Source organism: Ambystoma mexicanum, chromosome 8 (assembly GCF_040938575.1).
Source record: "Ambystoma mexicanum isolate Mex_15411 chromosome 8, UKY_AmexF1_1, whole genome shotgun sequence".
Classification (NCBI taxonomy): Eukaryota; Metazoa; Chordata; class Amphibia; order Caudata; family Ambystomatidae; genus Ambystoma; species Ambystoma mexicanum.
The window spans coordinates 914,572,783-914,588,408 of NC_090929.1; the positions used below are offsets into that span (position 1 = coordinate 914,572,783).

General features: G+C 47.7%; 1 protein-coding gene across 4 annotated transcripts in view; it reads right to left on the minus strand.

Moving 5' to 3' along the window:
- GHITM (growth hormone inducible transmembrane protein) overlaps positions 1-14,054 on the minus strand; it is a 148,451-nt gene extending 134,397 nt beyond the window's left edge. For 2 of the 4 annotated variants that reach the window (XM_069610824.1, XM_069610822.1), the window contains exon 1: positions 13,699-13,835. The gene's annotated coding sequence lies outside the window, so the exon portion shown is untranslated. Of the gene's footprint in view, positions 1-13,674 lie in introns of all 4 variants that reach the window. The other 2 variants (XM_069610821.1, XM_069610823.1) reach the window with 2 other exon arrangements.
- Positions 14,055-15,626: the final 1,572 nt, after the last annotated feature.

Genomic DNA, 15,626 nt, shown 5'->3' on the forward strand with positions numbered 1-15,626 from the left:
ACTAACCTTTCTATTCCTAGGCTCCGATTTCTCTTTATCAAATTAGGTAAATAAACACGCCACCATACCTGAATATCCTCTATGAATAGAGGACGTGTTTGATTTCTACTGAAGAAAAAAATAGTCTTAGATGCTCATACTAACTTCTTCAATTCGGTATTGGAAAACTGCTATCTTTAGCTTACTCTCTGTTTCATGAGTTAATCTAGCAGTTCAAATTTCAAAAACACACACGCCCATCTGGAAATGTTAGATCTGTCTTTTGTATGAATCTCTGGCTTTAACACAAATTCCAAAAATGACACTCTGGCCTATTCAATTTAAAATTGTTTGTTCCTGTGGATAGATAAGAGTGTTCACTAATTGGATCTTTTGCTTGAATAGAATATCGCTCTTCAAAGAAGCGTTCACTTGACCAGAGTTATGCGCATGCATGAGGATATTCTCTTTCCTTCTAAAATGGATGTGCACATGTACAGAGAATAGAGTTCAAAATAAAAAAGGCATATGCGCATGCGTAGTGGATTAGCATTTCTCTCTCCTTAATGTTATTTGTTCAAACAGGAAAGAAGAAATTACCTAGTTCCGGACACTAATTCTTGAAGAGGCAGCTTAATGAGGTACGCGCGCCAGGTTAGAATGTTAGTAAATAAAACATAACGTTTCGGGATCGCGTGTCTATAACACTGTCACTTGCGCAGACAGTGTAAGATTTCTAACGCTAGCCCGACGTTAAAGGAAAGCACTGTTACCGTTAAAAGGAACAATACTCAATTTTTATACGGCCGAAAAAACACACGACGCTGAAATGATGAACAGACCTCCAACACACCAACTTGCCAAGTGCAAAAAATGTGACGCAGTTCAATAAATTAGAGTACTGTTCAAGAAATCCAAAAATAAAATCTTTAAAGAACAAAACGAACTACTCTTTAACAAAGAATAAGAAAACAGGATCAAGTTAATAAATTGTATTGAAATTTAACTCCTTCTTGAATTTCACAAAGTTCCAAAAAAAAGATAATAAATTCACTTAACTTGCTTCTTTCTTTCACCGGAACGTTTTCAGAGTTTCTTCTTAAATTCTCCAACACTTTCCTTATCCTAATAACAAATTCTAGGCACAAGGGCCTAGCTAAAGTTTCTAAATCTTAAGAACATAAGACCTTCCAGCTGGGCTTCTGACAATGAAAGGCGATTTAGAAAGTTCCAACAATGCCTTTCTTTTACTTCTGACCAATCACTGATCCTTTTGGAAGTCTCCATTTTGGCTTGGGAAGCTCTCCACACACTGCACTAAAAGTTAAGGCCCAAACCATACCATACACTCATTCCACCACATTCAACCAAACCCCATGAAACCTGACACCTGAACCTGAGGGCCACTCACCTTTCTCGAGGTAGTTTGTGCTACCGTTCTATTCCCAACTCTTGGAACCTGTTCTGCCCTCTTGGGGGGACCCTCCGCAAACAGTGGGAAATTCTTCACTGCATCACCCATCTTCCCGAGTTGTTACAGCCCCTGCAAGAGACCCTGTTTTCCGCTCTACCGCACGATCGCATGAGTCTACACTGAAAGTACTTTTGAGAGCTAGGCTCCACTCTTCGTAGGGATTGGACTGCCTCTTAGATAGGAGATGATAGGTGAAGGACTGTAAAGCCTATTCACACTGTATACCCCTTTCCTTTGCAGGTTGTGGACCCTTACTGTGTGCCACTCCTTTAGCAGTATACGTATTTGTTTATAGTAGTGTGTTTTTGCTTTAAGTATTACTTCTGCTCGTGTTTGATTTAAAAAGGCCTTTAAATGTATATGTATTTTTGATATACACCTGACTCATTTTTACTGTCCTTGACTGCGGGTGCTCATTGTGGGCATTCGATCACCCTCACCCCTCCTGAGATATGGCCTTCTAAACCTCTGCCCACACCAGGTCAGAGTATATATATATATATACACACACACACACACACACACACACGAGGTAAAAGAATAACGCTATATACTGATTGCGGGGTCTTTAAACCCACAGGCTTATAAAGAACAGACGAAATACTGAGAAATGGACATCCCCAAGTGGTGCCTCAAGGAAAACACTGGTGAGAAAATGAAAAAAAAAAAAGTGTATTTAGTGTGATAATGCAGATATCACACAAGATAATATAAAATAATGGTGTGTGCATATGTGATAGCTAGTGAGGAAATTATCCCTGTGGGCTCCAATTACAGGTAGATTGTAATGCTCACCTGGTATCCACGGGGACGTCACTCAGCCTGTTCTGACCTCTTACGACCAAGAACCCTTCCCTGGAGGCTATTCGACTGGCGACTGGGCCTGAAACACAGGATTGGTAGAGTTTAACTCCCTATTGTCTCTGTGTGCTTGAACCCCTTCTTTCCCAGGGTCCAACCCTTCCCTTTGATCCACAGCTCACCTTGTTTTCTTGGATAGTGTGCTCTCCGTCCTGCCTTTAGCGCAGGAGCGCGTTGATTGATGCAGGCTCGTTGCTGCCTAGTTACTTCACTGGCAAGAGTCCGACAGGTAAGTATAATGAGTCTTTTGAACAGTTCTCTAACTTTGTTCCTTTCCTTCCTTAGATGATGGCGGCGTGCTGCTGAGATGAGTAGCGCTGAAGGTGAGTGAGTGCGATGCGCCGCTTTCGTATTTGCAGTGAACAGTTCTTTTTCTGAATCTTTTAGGTGCCGCAACGTTTTCAGCATGGATGCCGGTTATGAAGAACAAATGCGGTGGGTAAGCGCAGTAAGCGGCGCTTCTAGATGTTTTTCCACGCTAACCTAGAGTGTCTTTTCCCTCTTGCAGATGGATGAGAAATTCCAGAGACAGAGTTCCCCCCAGAGCGGCTGGGATTCAGGTAAGCGTTTGAAGCTCGTACAGTATTTAAAAATAAGCGAAGATTTGCGGAATGCTTACTAATGCCTTTTTTTCTGTTCTTTTCCTTAGGAAGCGGCGTGCCGGGATGGGAATGACACCGCCGAAGATGCCCGCAGAACAGAAGGAGCGATGACTGATGGGCAGAAGCGCCGCAAGGTAAGGCTGTTCCTAACGGTGTTCTTGTTCTTGCAGGAGCTGAGCGCAGAAGAAAGATGCAGGCCTACTGGAGACCGATCCGAACACGGTGAGTGTCACGCTGCAGGTGCAGAAAACGCAAAGCATGTTTCTCAGCCTGGCTGTGGCTTAAATAGTCTCTGCGAATCCCAGGTGCCTCTGGGCTGAACCACACCCAAAAGACTAGACTGCACATGCAGTTCTGGGAACCGAACTATGTGGGGGCATCCATCTTGTCCCCATCAATGCACTACAAGTCCAATCCCCAATGTTATCCTATGGGAGTGAGTGAGTCTGGTGCCACAAGCACCAAGTCTGACTCCAAGTGGGTCTTGGAGGGATGGAGAAGCCCTTGAGGGCCATGTAGGTGATCGTGGCCTGGCTTCAGCCTGACATCTTGGAGGGCTGGGACATGAGGGGCAGGAATCATGACAGATTCTGGAAGAACTTACTCCAAGAATCACTTTTGGAAGCCTTGGAAAACCGTGCGAACTCCACAGAGGGTAATTTGGTGAAACTAAAACACTAAATGAGAAATGTAGAGCGTAATAGATACAGTGATGTTCCACATTTTATGTCTCCCTATGCAGGGTTGAAATAAAAGCAGAAGGTACGCCTCCAGTCGTATAAAAAAGGGAGGATTTTTGACAACCCCACCTCTTCTTGAAGAGAGATCCCAACCACATAGCTGGGCTCCAGTACTGTAGAAAGCGCCTAGACTAATCACGCTGAAACCAGTTCACAAATATAAGTGTTATGGGTGATTCCCTGAACCCCCAGGACACTCAAGACTATTGAGAGCCTGGGTGGAGAAAATCCTTTTGTTTTTTTATGAAGTAAGCAGAGTTAACTGCACATTTTTATTACAGTATAGAGGGAGGAAAAAAAACAAAAAAATACATTGTAAAAAAACACCCCTCAGTGTTTTGCTTTAAGATACAGAAAAGTAGGGAGTTAGTGAAGGGTCCGTCTCTTCCCTATCCCCTTTCTTAGATGGGCGGCGCATCAGCACCAACTAGGAAAAGAACTACTGGAATGAGGGATAGTTAAGACTTTCGGATAGTGAAGTCTAGAGAGCTGTAGGCAGCTAGAAACGTAGAAGAAAAGAATAGAATCTTAAACAACTTCTTGTGTTCTGTAAAATAACTGTGCCCATCAGGCGCTGCACTTTAGCTGTGGTCTATGACAGTGTGTTTGATCTGCATGGGAATACTTAACATTGATCATCAGTTTTGGTACAGAGGTGCATATCCTATGTGCTGGATGTTCGGAACACTCTTTTAGGCAACTTTCACTCCATTTTCTGTGGACCCCAAAACTTTTTCCTTTTGTTTTACACCTTGTCCTGACTTTTTAAAAGAAGTGAAGAATCCCAGCCAAACAGGTCCCAGATTACAGAAGGCTCAGAATGCTGCAGTCAGAGTGATCATACACCTTAGGAAGTGGGACCATGTCTCTACGCTGCAGAGATCCCTCCATTGACTTATGGTGGAGGTTAGGATCACATTTTAAATGTCATGTTCGGTCTATAAATACTTGAGGGGGCTTGTCCCAGACTATCCTACAGAGAAGACTATCCAGTACTGCCCAAGTAGAAAGCTTTGTTCTGGAGATACCATGTTTGACCGGTGTGCCACAGTCTAATCTGGTCTCCAGGGGAGACAGAAGATTTGGAGTGTGGGCCAAAAATGGGGAACCAACTCTCACTTGAGCTCAGAATGTCGAGTCGCTGGCCTTGTTTAGAAAAAGGTTGAAAACGTTTCTTTTTAGATATATCTAACGTAGTGGTATAGTTAAATCCTTGCATTTCCCCCCATATGCTTCTTTTAGTTGCCATCTGCGCCCGAATATGGTTGAATCTGTATGGTGCACATAAGAAATGTTTCAAAATCAAAGTCAGCTTCACTTCCCTAGCCTTGTTGCTTATTTGTTATGGGGAAACCGACTAGTCTTACAGACCATCAGTAATGGGAAAAACTGTGTTTCCCTTTTATCTGTTTGATTCACTTTTTAATGTTGCACGAAGCATCTTTCAATGCAGTGCAATGGGGATACATTTCCATCACCCTAGACTTGCACCAAAAAGCTTTTTGGTTACTTTTAAATGTGCTTAAAGACATGTCGGTGGCAGCAGTTAAATTGTTACAATTTTTCCCATATGTTTAGTCGGCTCTCTCTCGTTTACCGCATTTGGCTACTAACTGTGGCTAGTGTTCCAAGATGGCTGTGCCACAAGATTGTTTGCTTGTTCTTTCTTTGGCCATTTTATTCTTTGGCCTTCTTCCTGCCTGCTCAGGAATTTTTCATGCATATGTTTAGGAAAACAGTACTTTTGTGGCCTAGTGCATGCGATGTGTGTTGGGACCTAGGAAGTAGGCTCAGACAGTCTGGTCCCAATATGTCTGGGTGTGCAGTCATGTGTCAGTCCCACAGTGGTCCCTGGTTGGACCACTGCTGGTGTGCATGTATGGGGCAGCTCTTTCCATTGGAGGGCTTAGTCTGAGCACTTGCATGAATTTGGGATAAGGAGTCCTGCAGCCATTCCAGCAGATCAGAAGAGGAGTCAAGTATCCTGTGTAACTGTGCAGTGAACAAAATACTGGTTTTAATAATTATGTAAACACATTAGGGATTCCAAGAAGGCCGCCGACACCAGGTAGACGTGTGTCGACGGCGCTCCAGAACCTCCGTCTCACTTAAGCGGTTCCACCACCCATTATGAGCTGAGGAACTCAGGAAAACAGCGGCATGAGCCCCCTCATACCCTCGACCACCCGTAGCTGCTATATCACCCAGCAGGAGAAAGGGAAATAACCGTGGCGCGCACCGGAAAGAGACGCATCAGGCCTACTGGGTAGAGCAGGAGAGGGGGCGTTCCAGGCGGGACGAGATCGCAGCCCCGTCCCCGCCCTTGCGCCGGGAACAGATGGAGTGGAGCGGCCTCGGGGAAGCGGAAGCACTCTTGGCCGCACAGCGGGCTCTCGCGCCGACCATCGGACGGGCGCGGCTGGCTTAGCCGGGGAGGAGGAGACCCCGGGAAAGGGAGGTACCTTCGGGGCACACCGGAGGAGCTGTTATCGGCCCGGCGGCAGAGCCTTGGATCGGAGGCCCGCGGGGGCCGGGCGCATGCAGGGGGGCCCTCGCAGGTCCTTTAGAGCGGTGGCGAGCTCCGGGCAGGACCTCCGGCCCGTGAAGCGGAGCACGGCCCCAGGCAGCGAGTGGAAACGATCAGAGCAGTGAGGTGAGCGGCGAGAGGAGCGGGATCCGGGTGACATTTGCGCTGGGCTGGCGCCCCGCGCGCCCTCACGGAGGAACTGTCCCACCACACACAACCCCAATGGGCCCCCAAGGCAACGTTAAACACTGCAAGGCCGGGGATTCAGGCCTGGTCAGAAACAACGAGGCAAGGAACTCTGACTCTATCGGGAGTGACCCTCGAGCTACAAATATGGCGGCTAAAAACAAGGGCAAGGCCAATAAGAGCGGCCAGTCGCAGCCGGACTCTTCAGGCCCCATCATGGCCCTCTGGGCAAGCAAGGACGCAGCCGAGGAACGCAGGGCCACTCAGGGGCAGGGGGGGGGGGGGGGGAGAGCATGGAGCAGGAGCACGCCGAGACCCTGGAAGCATCCGCTCAGATCTCACGCCAGGACCTGCATGGGGAGCTGCTTTCATTTCAAGCATCTTTGGGGAAACCTTCCAAGAGCAATTCCAATTAATGAGGTCTGACATCAACCAGGCGCTGGCCGAAATCATGCAGAAGTGGGGCAACTGGGGGAGAGGACGGACAGTCGAGAAAGGCCTGCAGGAGATAGGCAGAAAGGCCACGGAGAACAGTGAAGCTATCGAGAGGTTCGACACGGCAACGCGGAACTTGGAAATAAGAATGGAAGACATGGAAAACAGATCTCGGCGGAACATCAGGTTGAAGCTCCTGCCGGAGACGGTGCTAGACAGGGACCTGAAGGAAACGGTTCAAGGAATTTTTGCAGAGCTACTGGGCGAGTCTTCACCTGTTCAGATCGAATTGGACAGGGTCCACAGAGTGGGCTTACTCAATAGGAACCCGAAGTCTAGGCCGTGGGACGTGTTAGCGGCGTTTACAAGATATGCTCAAGAAGAGGCACTACTCAAGGCCGCTAGACAAAAAGAGCCGATATCCTTTCACGACCAACGTATTGGAACTGTACCAGGACCTTGCCAGCAGTACCTTGCTCAAGAGGCGACAATGGAGCCCCCTCACCTTGTAGCTTAAAGATAAGTGGACCTTCCCTTTTGGACTCGTCTTCGATTGGGCTGGTTCTCAGAAGCGGATAACCACGATGCAGGAAGGAGCGGACCTACTTCAAATTGACCTGGATCAAGAACTGTCTGGCGAATCGAGGGTGGCGGGCCCGAGCAGCTCCTCGGAGGCGGGAAGTGGTGTCAGAACCAGGCCATGGGAATGGTCACTGGTCAGAGAGGGGAAAAGGAGAAGGGCCGTGCGGCGGAGGCGCCCGGGAAGGGAGCGGATGCGGAGTCAGCGGAGGTGGAGTGAGCCGGACCAGAGGAGAGCTCATCGGGTACCTGAATGATCTCAGGGGGTGGTGGACACAGAGGCTGTTTTGATTACAAGGAGGGGAGAGGGTGCTAAGAGCAAACATCATGGGATCACTAAGGGCGAGGAAGCCTAGGGGGGTGGGGGACCAAGTTTTAAGGTCGCCAGGGGTTGGGAGGGGGGTGGGGGAAAAGGGGAGAAGGGGGGATCCTCGGGTACTGTACGAGGGGCAAACTAGAAGTGATCTGTGCATCCGGGTAACAGACATGGGGCAAATGAGTGGGAGAGGGGAGCTGCTGGGGGCTCATGGACGGGGACAAGTGTCTAATCACAATTCAAGTGGGTAACGCATAATGTTAGGGGCCCGAATACCTCGTTGAAAAGGAAAAAGCTGGAGCAATTTACGAAACGGGGAAAACCAGACTTTCTGGGATTACAAGAGACATCTGCTCCGCAAGGACCAGAGTCGCTTAAGGTTGCGAGGGTTCGATCAGGTGTTTCAGGCGTCTGGTCCCACAAAATCGGGGGGGGGGGTGGGGGTGGCGCTGGCCATCAGGGGCACGGTGAACTTCCGCTTGGAGGACACCCTAAGTGACAAGGAGGGTAGGTTTGTTGTGGTAAAAGGCACAACTGCGGAAGAGATGTATACAATAGGGGCGATTTATGCGCCCAACACAGGACAGGACTCCTTCCTCTGCGATCTCATGAGGCCAGATAATCATAATGGGGGACCTCAATATAGCTTGGAACAAGGTCAAAGACAGGTCAGGAGGGACCAAAAGCCGCGGGGGAGGGGCGGTGGCCTCGGCGGAACTCCGGGACAAAGTAGAGAGCATAGGGTTGAGGGATGTCTGGAGGGAATTGAAGAGGGACGAGGAGGGCTACACATTCCTCTCTGAAGTTCGTGGGACCCAGTCCAGAATTGACTACATCTGGATCTCGGCCAATTTGGTGGGTAAGGTCAAAGAGGTTGGGCCCGTGGGAATAGCAGATCATAAAATATTGTCGATGCAGCTGGAACTGGGAAAGAGGAGGAGGGGGCTGTGGGGTTGGAAATACCCAGAACACCTGCTGAGGGACCCAGTGATAAGAGAGGAGATAGAGGGCAAGATGAGAGGGCAAGATGAGAGAGTTCTTCGATAATAACAAGAGGGGACACGGGTGAAGACACAAGATAGGATGCTTTTAAGGCCACACTAAGGGGGGAAATTATAGCAGCTAAGGCACAGAGACAGAAACAGCTACAGGCCCTGGAATCCCGGCTAGAAGCGGAAGTTGAGGAGGCGAGAGGCAGGGTAGCGGCAAACCCCAGCAGGATTAACCAGAAGGACTACATGAGGGCAGTAGGCCAATTGGGGATCCTTTGGACCAAAAAAGCAGAGGGGGCCTTGCTTTTTGTGAGGCAAAAATGTTATGCAAGAGGGAATAAGGTGGACGCCCTGCTGGCTCACCTCCTTCGGGGAGCTGCCTCTAGAAACACAATCACGGCTCTAAACTCAAATATGGGGGCAAGGGTTACTCGAACAGAAGATATTCAAGAGGCCATGGCCGAATTTTACGAGACCTTGTATGCTTCACAGCACCCCTGCGGCGAAGCCCAAGAGAAATTCCTGGAAAGGGTTAACCTGCGTAAAATTGAAAGGGACGCCCAGATTGGTTTACAACAAAAGATAACGGAGGAGGAGGTGAGGGGGGTTATTCGGAAGTTGCCCGCAGGTAAGGCCCCTGGCCCTGATGGGTACACTGCGTCCTTTTATAAGACCTTTGCGGGAGTGCTGGTTCCACACTTGACCTACCTTTTCAATTCTTGTCTAGGTAGTGGGAAAATCACCCCGTCCATGAAAGAAGCCAAGATCTCTCTGATTCTGAAAGAGGGCAAGGACCCCCTTGAAAGATCCTCCTATAGGCCAATAGCGCTCATTAACGTAGACGCAAAAATCTACACCAAGATCCTGGTGAATAGGCTCGAGGGGTTCCTCCCGGATTTGATCCACCAGGATCAGGCGGGATTCGTGAAGGGGAGGCAGACAGCGGATAATATTAGAAGGGTGGCCCATCTGGTGGAAAAGGCGGAAAAGACTCGCACACCGGCAGTACTCCTGTCCTTAGACGCTGAAAAAGCGTTCGACCGGGTGGAGTGGTCCTTCCTTTTTAAACCATGGAAAAAAATGGGGTTAGGAGGCGCTTACTTACAGATGGTCAAGGCAAACTATGAGGGCCCGCGAGCGAGGGTGGTGGTTAACGGGACTTTCACTAGATCATGCCAACTCAGAAGAGGTACAAAACAGGGATGTCCCCTATCACCCCTGTTGTATGCAGTTTACTTGGAGCCCCTCCTGCAGGCAATTCGGGAATCTGAAGGAATAGAGGGAATACCGTTCGGGGGCAGGCAGCACAAGGTAGCTGCCTTCGCGGACGACATGTTGCTTGCCCTGACCAATCCCATAGAGTCGAGCACGCAAGCCAGGCTGCTGCTAGAAGACTTTGGGGAAGCATCAGGCCTACGCATTAACATGCACAAGTCCGAACTGATGGACCTGACACTGGCAAGGGAGGAGAGGGAAGAGTTAAGGGGGACGCCGCCCTTTGCCTGGCTACCGGGGTGGAATTACGTACCTAGGGGTGAGGATCACTCCGGCTCTACGTGGATGGTATGCAGCAAACTACCCCCCACTCCTGCAAAGAATTAAAAAAGGCCTCCTTAAGTGGCGGAACCTGCGGATCTCCTGGCTGGGGAGGCTAGAGGCACTTAAAATGGTTACCCTGCCGAGGATGCTTTACCTCTTCCAAGCTATCCCTCAGGCAGTCCCAGCCAGCTTCTTCAAGGAGCTCCAGGCAATAACAAATGAGTTTATATGGGAGGGAAAAGGAGGGGGGCTAGCTCTTCCCAACTTCCGTCAGTATTACAAAGCTGCCCAACTAAGGGTGATCAGGGAATGGCTGCGGGAGGGGGGGGGGGGGGGGGAGGAAAACACTGGGTACAGATGGACAAAGCGGTCGTGCGACACGAACTGGGGGAGGTCCTCTGGCTACCCAGACAGCACCGTCCAGGCCATATGTACCTTAGCTCGATCACCAAACTAGTTGCAGATAACTGGGACAGACTGGTCCAACGGAAGGACATTACAACCTACCCGTCCCCCTTCACTCCCATCTTCAATAATAAAAACTTTACCCCGGGGATGGAAAGAGGGGCATTCCGAAACTGGCGGGAGGGAGGATGCCGTTGGATGCGGGATATGTTTATAGGAGGGGAGATCAGTTCTTTTGTAGATTGTAAAAGGGATTTCGCACTGGGGGAAGGTGAACAGCTGAGATACTCACAGCTACGACACTGGCTTCTATACCCCCTAAATAAGGAAGTGGCCACTAGATTGCCGACCCCTTTTGAGAAATTCCTGATGACCAACGACGGCTCGAAAGGCCTTATCTCGCAGCTTTATAAGATTTTGGACGAGGCTAACCCGAGGCCACAGTGGGCATACATGGGAAGGTGGGAGAAAATTCTGGGCAGGGAAATAGAGAAGACAGAGTGGGAAAAGCTTTGGAGAAAGATCCCCAAACTAGCGAGAGCCTCACAAACCCGGGAGGCCTGGTATAAGGTATTATATGGGTGGCACTATACCCCAGCTCGGCTGCGCAGGATCTACCCGGACTCGTCGGGAAGTTGCTGGAGGGGATGCAGCCAGGAGGGCACTACGGAACATATCTGGTGGCGATGCCCAAAAATAGTCCCGTTCTGGAGAGACATCAAGCAGGCGATGGAGTAAGTGTTTGGGGCAGAGGGAGGCATACCCCCGGAATGGTCACTATTAGGCTTGAGGCCAGCAGAAGGGCCGGCGGGTTCGAGGGGCAGGGAAAGAGCGAGGGTGATGCTCACTCTAGCAGCAATGACAATTATAGCCCAGAGATGGAAGAGCTCGAACATACCAATGTTTCAAGACTGGCTGCGTAAAGTCTGGGAGATAGTAGCTATGGAATGGGCCTCCTATGCAATGAACACAATACAAAAACTTTGCGGGCGAGTGGGGTGAGGTCCTTTCCTTTCTCAGAGACGATTTCAGGATCGCGTGGCGCCCGCAACATTTAAGACTTTTGGATCTGGAATAACCCCAACTAGACACTTTGTGATGACAGGGAGCTACAGAGACTTTGGAACAGCACCGGGGGGAGGGGGGGAATTATGGGGATTGTTAATGTTGTTGAAAATTCAAAAGAGAATCTTAAATATAATATCTGCAACTTGCAAGAAGAGGAGAAACAGGGGAACAGAGAAGAAGAAGAAGAAAGGTACAAGCAAAAAGCATAAAACATCAGTAGAGGAAAACAGAAGCAGAGAGAATCACTCAATTATCGATTACTGGCCTAAAAATGTGTAGAGTTCCTCGTCTATATTATGTCCATTAGGAAATTTGCATTCAAAGTCCAATATATAGCGAGTCTCTTTCTGAGAAGAGAAAAAAAAAAAAAAAAAAATTAAACACATTAGGACCCCACCAGACAACGTTTAAAGAATAAGGGGTCATAACTGACAAAATTATACAGAATTTAGAACACTATGTACTAGCTCCTGCTCACTGGTTAATGCTGTGTACCCAGGTGCTTTTAGCTCCCACTTAGCCAATCTTAATTTTGATCCCTGTGCATATGTATACAGAAATCTACATTAAAACAAGCATTGGCAATGTAAACAGTTTGGGCTTTTGTGTATGCATGGTAAAGGCACTGCCGCTGTGGTTTTAACTCGCCATTGAAGGTAGCAGGCGCAAAATGGTGCGAGTAACCAGTTATCTAAAAAGCAGTGGCTGGCAAATGCCTAATACGTATAAACAAACCAAAATGGTTGGCTTTGCCAGTGCTTGTTTTTAACAGATCATCAGAGAAGGACACATTGTGCTCATTAATAGAGTGACTGGAGGCAGTCTTGGTTAAAACATGTTTACACCAGCAGCAGGTTTACAGCACCAAGTAATTAACTCTCAGAAGACTGCTTTGAAATAACAAATGGTATGTAGTGTGCAACGTTCGATATGAAGGCTCCATTAAAAGGTATCTCAAAGAATTCCCATGAGTAGGTATTTTGAACGGGTGGGACAAGAACTAGATAGGAATGGGCATAGGGATTAGCATGGCCACGGGAAGTCAAATAGCCAAACACCAGGAAGTAGAGTACCCTCTTCATATGCTATTTCTCCTCATCTGTACTTTAATCCAATCGTTTTTATAAGGGGGCAAGCACCACCTAAAAGCACAAACTAAAAAACGTGCACCTAATCTTAGGGTTTTCAAACGTTTTGTTACTCCTGAAGGATCCACCTTCTCTATAACAGAAGAAATGCTTTGACAGAAAGGAATTAAGAAATGAGAATAGTGACCCGTATTGAACGCTACTAAATAAAAACAGAGTAAATCAAAATATATATAGGTTAAGAACCTATATCCCTTAAGGGCGTTTTCAAAGTCACCGCCACACCCTCCCTCCCTCTCTAGAGGCCACTAAAGAGCCGGCAAACCATCCGTCCAAAAAAAATGTATACCTCTCAACTCACACGCTTCTGGCGGGTGTCACCAGTTTTGCAATCATTCTCTCACCCGCCAGGCTCCTTAGACGTCCATTCAATTCAATGGGCCCTCACTCACACAAAACAAAAGGTGTATGTTGTGACTAGCTGGGGGGGTTGACTAAAGAGTTTGAGAGGTATGACAAACTGTGAATCTTCTTTAAGCTACCACTCTGAATTACGCATACAGAACGCTGTTTAACTACAACCCCCTCTAAAACCTCAACTTAAAAGCCTTAAAACGGCACCCACCCAAAATGTTGAAAGTATTTCAGGAAGAGAAGCTTGTAACGGCCTACTTCATTACAATTAAAACTTCATTAGACCACCCACTATAGGAATCCACTATGTTACAGTAATTCGAGCCCATTGTTATATCCTGGACCGCATTGGCCCAGAGCCTCAACGAACGCCCCCTTATTAGAGCCCTTCTGAATAATCCACACATTAGAACCCTTCAGAATTTGAAAAATACGAATGCCGCACGAACAGGGTCGACACTTAAATTACCTATTAAAAAAATCGATAAGCGACCTGAGAGATGCAACCTCTGCACCCACGCTGTTAATCCTGTACGCCGCCGATGCTCTGCTGTCACAAGCTCGATTCTGATGTAACAACCAGTCACGTAAGAATAACGTGACGCCAACCACCTTCCTGAAACATGCCGGCCGCACTTCAGCTACTGCTCTTGCAAAGCACTTCGGGAAATGACGTCCACGCTAGGCTGCCTCTTTTAGACTTCTATAGTCAATGCCTCTTTTAGAAACTACAGCAGAAACCGATCCGTTTGACAGCATAGAACTAGACAAGGAAGAAATACGTACTGCCCCAAAGCATGGCGGCCATCTCAGAATAGGTCTGTGCTTGTGTAATACAGGTCAAATGTTCCAGAACGAACGGGACAACTTCCTTATGACGTTTTCCGTCGCCGATGCGCCGGAAGTAAGGAGGGCTTTATGAGCGAGACGAAAATGAAAGAGCGGTTTAGGAGCACATCTAGTAACAATTCAGGCAATGTGAGTTGGCGAGGTATAGGTTTGTTATTTACGCAACTGTATTAATTTCCAACTTCACAGTGATTTTGCAAACAAAAGTAAGGTTAATCAGATTTTATAGTTAGATGTCACAGTCTTCGGTAACAAAGACAGTGCTGGTATTACACCGGGATCATGCATTGACAAACACACAGAGCTTCGGGAGCGCCTTGAATTAACTCTCAAACTAACGGGCTGGGTAACACAGAAAAGCTGAGCGTAGACCGTATTGCAGCTAGGGTGTAGTATCAGCAACAATGGCCGCCATTAATTCCCCTGGGCACAACGGTGTTACATAATAAATACAGGTGAGTGGGTGGGAAGCTGCTGCTGTTTTTGAGTTAACGGGTATACCGATCAATGTAATGATAAAGTGACCGGACATAAAACCCCGACAGCCTTTCCGAGTTTGAAAACAACCACGTTTTAATTATAACCGTGCCCGATGGTGACATCTACCGGTGAAGAGCCGTATTGCAACTGATTTACATAATTTCAGGGAAGAAATTCGGCCGGGGAAGTCAGTTGGGTGAGAGACTTGGCTCGAGGGCATTATTTGGAGCCTGCCAGGGTTGGGCCTTGGCTAGTTCCAACCCACTTAAAGTTCTGTTGGCAAGGCACACTTAAGCCTTTTCTCTGTGGGAGGTTGTTAAAACTTAAGTATACAACTTATAAATATAGCAACATCTTACCTTGCTAGTGGAACAATACCTGCACCAGAAAAGGGCAATTATAACTTAAAGTAATAGTTCGGTTAGAAATGTTTATTGTCCCTACGGGTCGGCCATGTGTTTTTAAGCCTAAGTCGCTCGATTTTAGAAAAATTTCCTATGGACCTTACCTGAGTTTTCGTCCATTAAATGCACGCGAAAACGGGCAGCAGGGCGCTGCCATTTTGTGATAATCCCATCACTTGCCCCATCGCCCTGGCTGACCTGCTTTTGCGGCACTAAATCATATCCCCGCCCCTGAGCCTGACATTATCAAAACATTCATATTCCCCGCCTCTCTCCGTGACGTTACTGTGCTGCGTAGGCAAACGCGCCCAGTCATCTTCTACGCAACTTCACACAGAACCCGGAAACCAACACAGATCAACTCACAACACAGCGCACCACAATTCAGAATATGAAACTGTACTTTAAAAGCAAACAGCAATACGGTACATTTAGTAAAGTACATTTATTTGACATTAAATGTTTAGAGAATATTCAGCAATTGGCATATTAAATCGCAATGGATTTTTTTTTCTTTTCTCTCGATCCGCAAATTCTCTAAAGTTTATCGTGAGTCACGCGCTGTTCCTTTATGGTACACAGGATGTTGGTTTTCGTTAAAAGAAGCACTTTGATTGCACGGTGAACCGCAAGGCTGTTCCATCAACTAGGCACTAGGCCACCGTAAAGGTTGATATGTTGCTTCTAG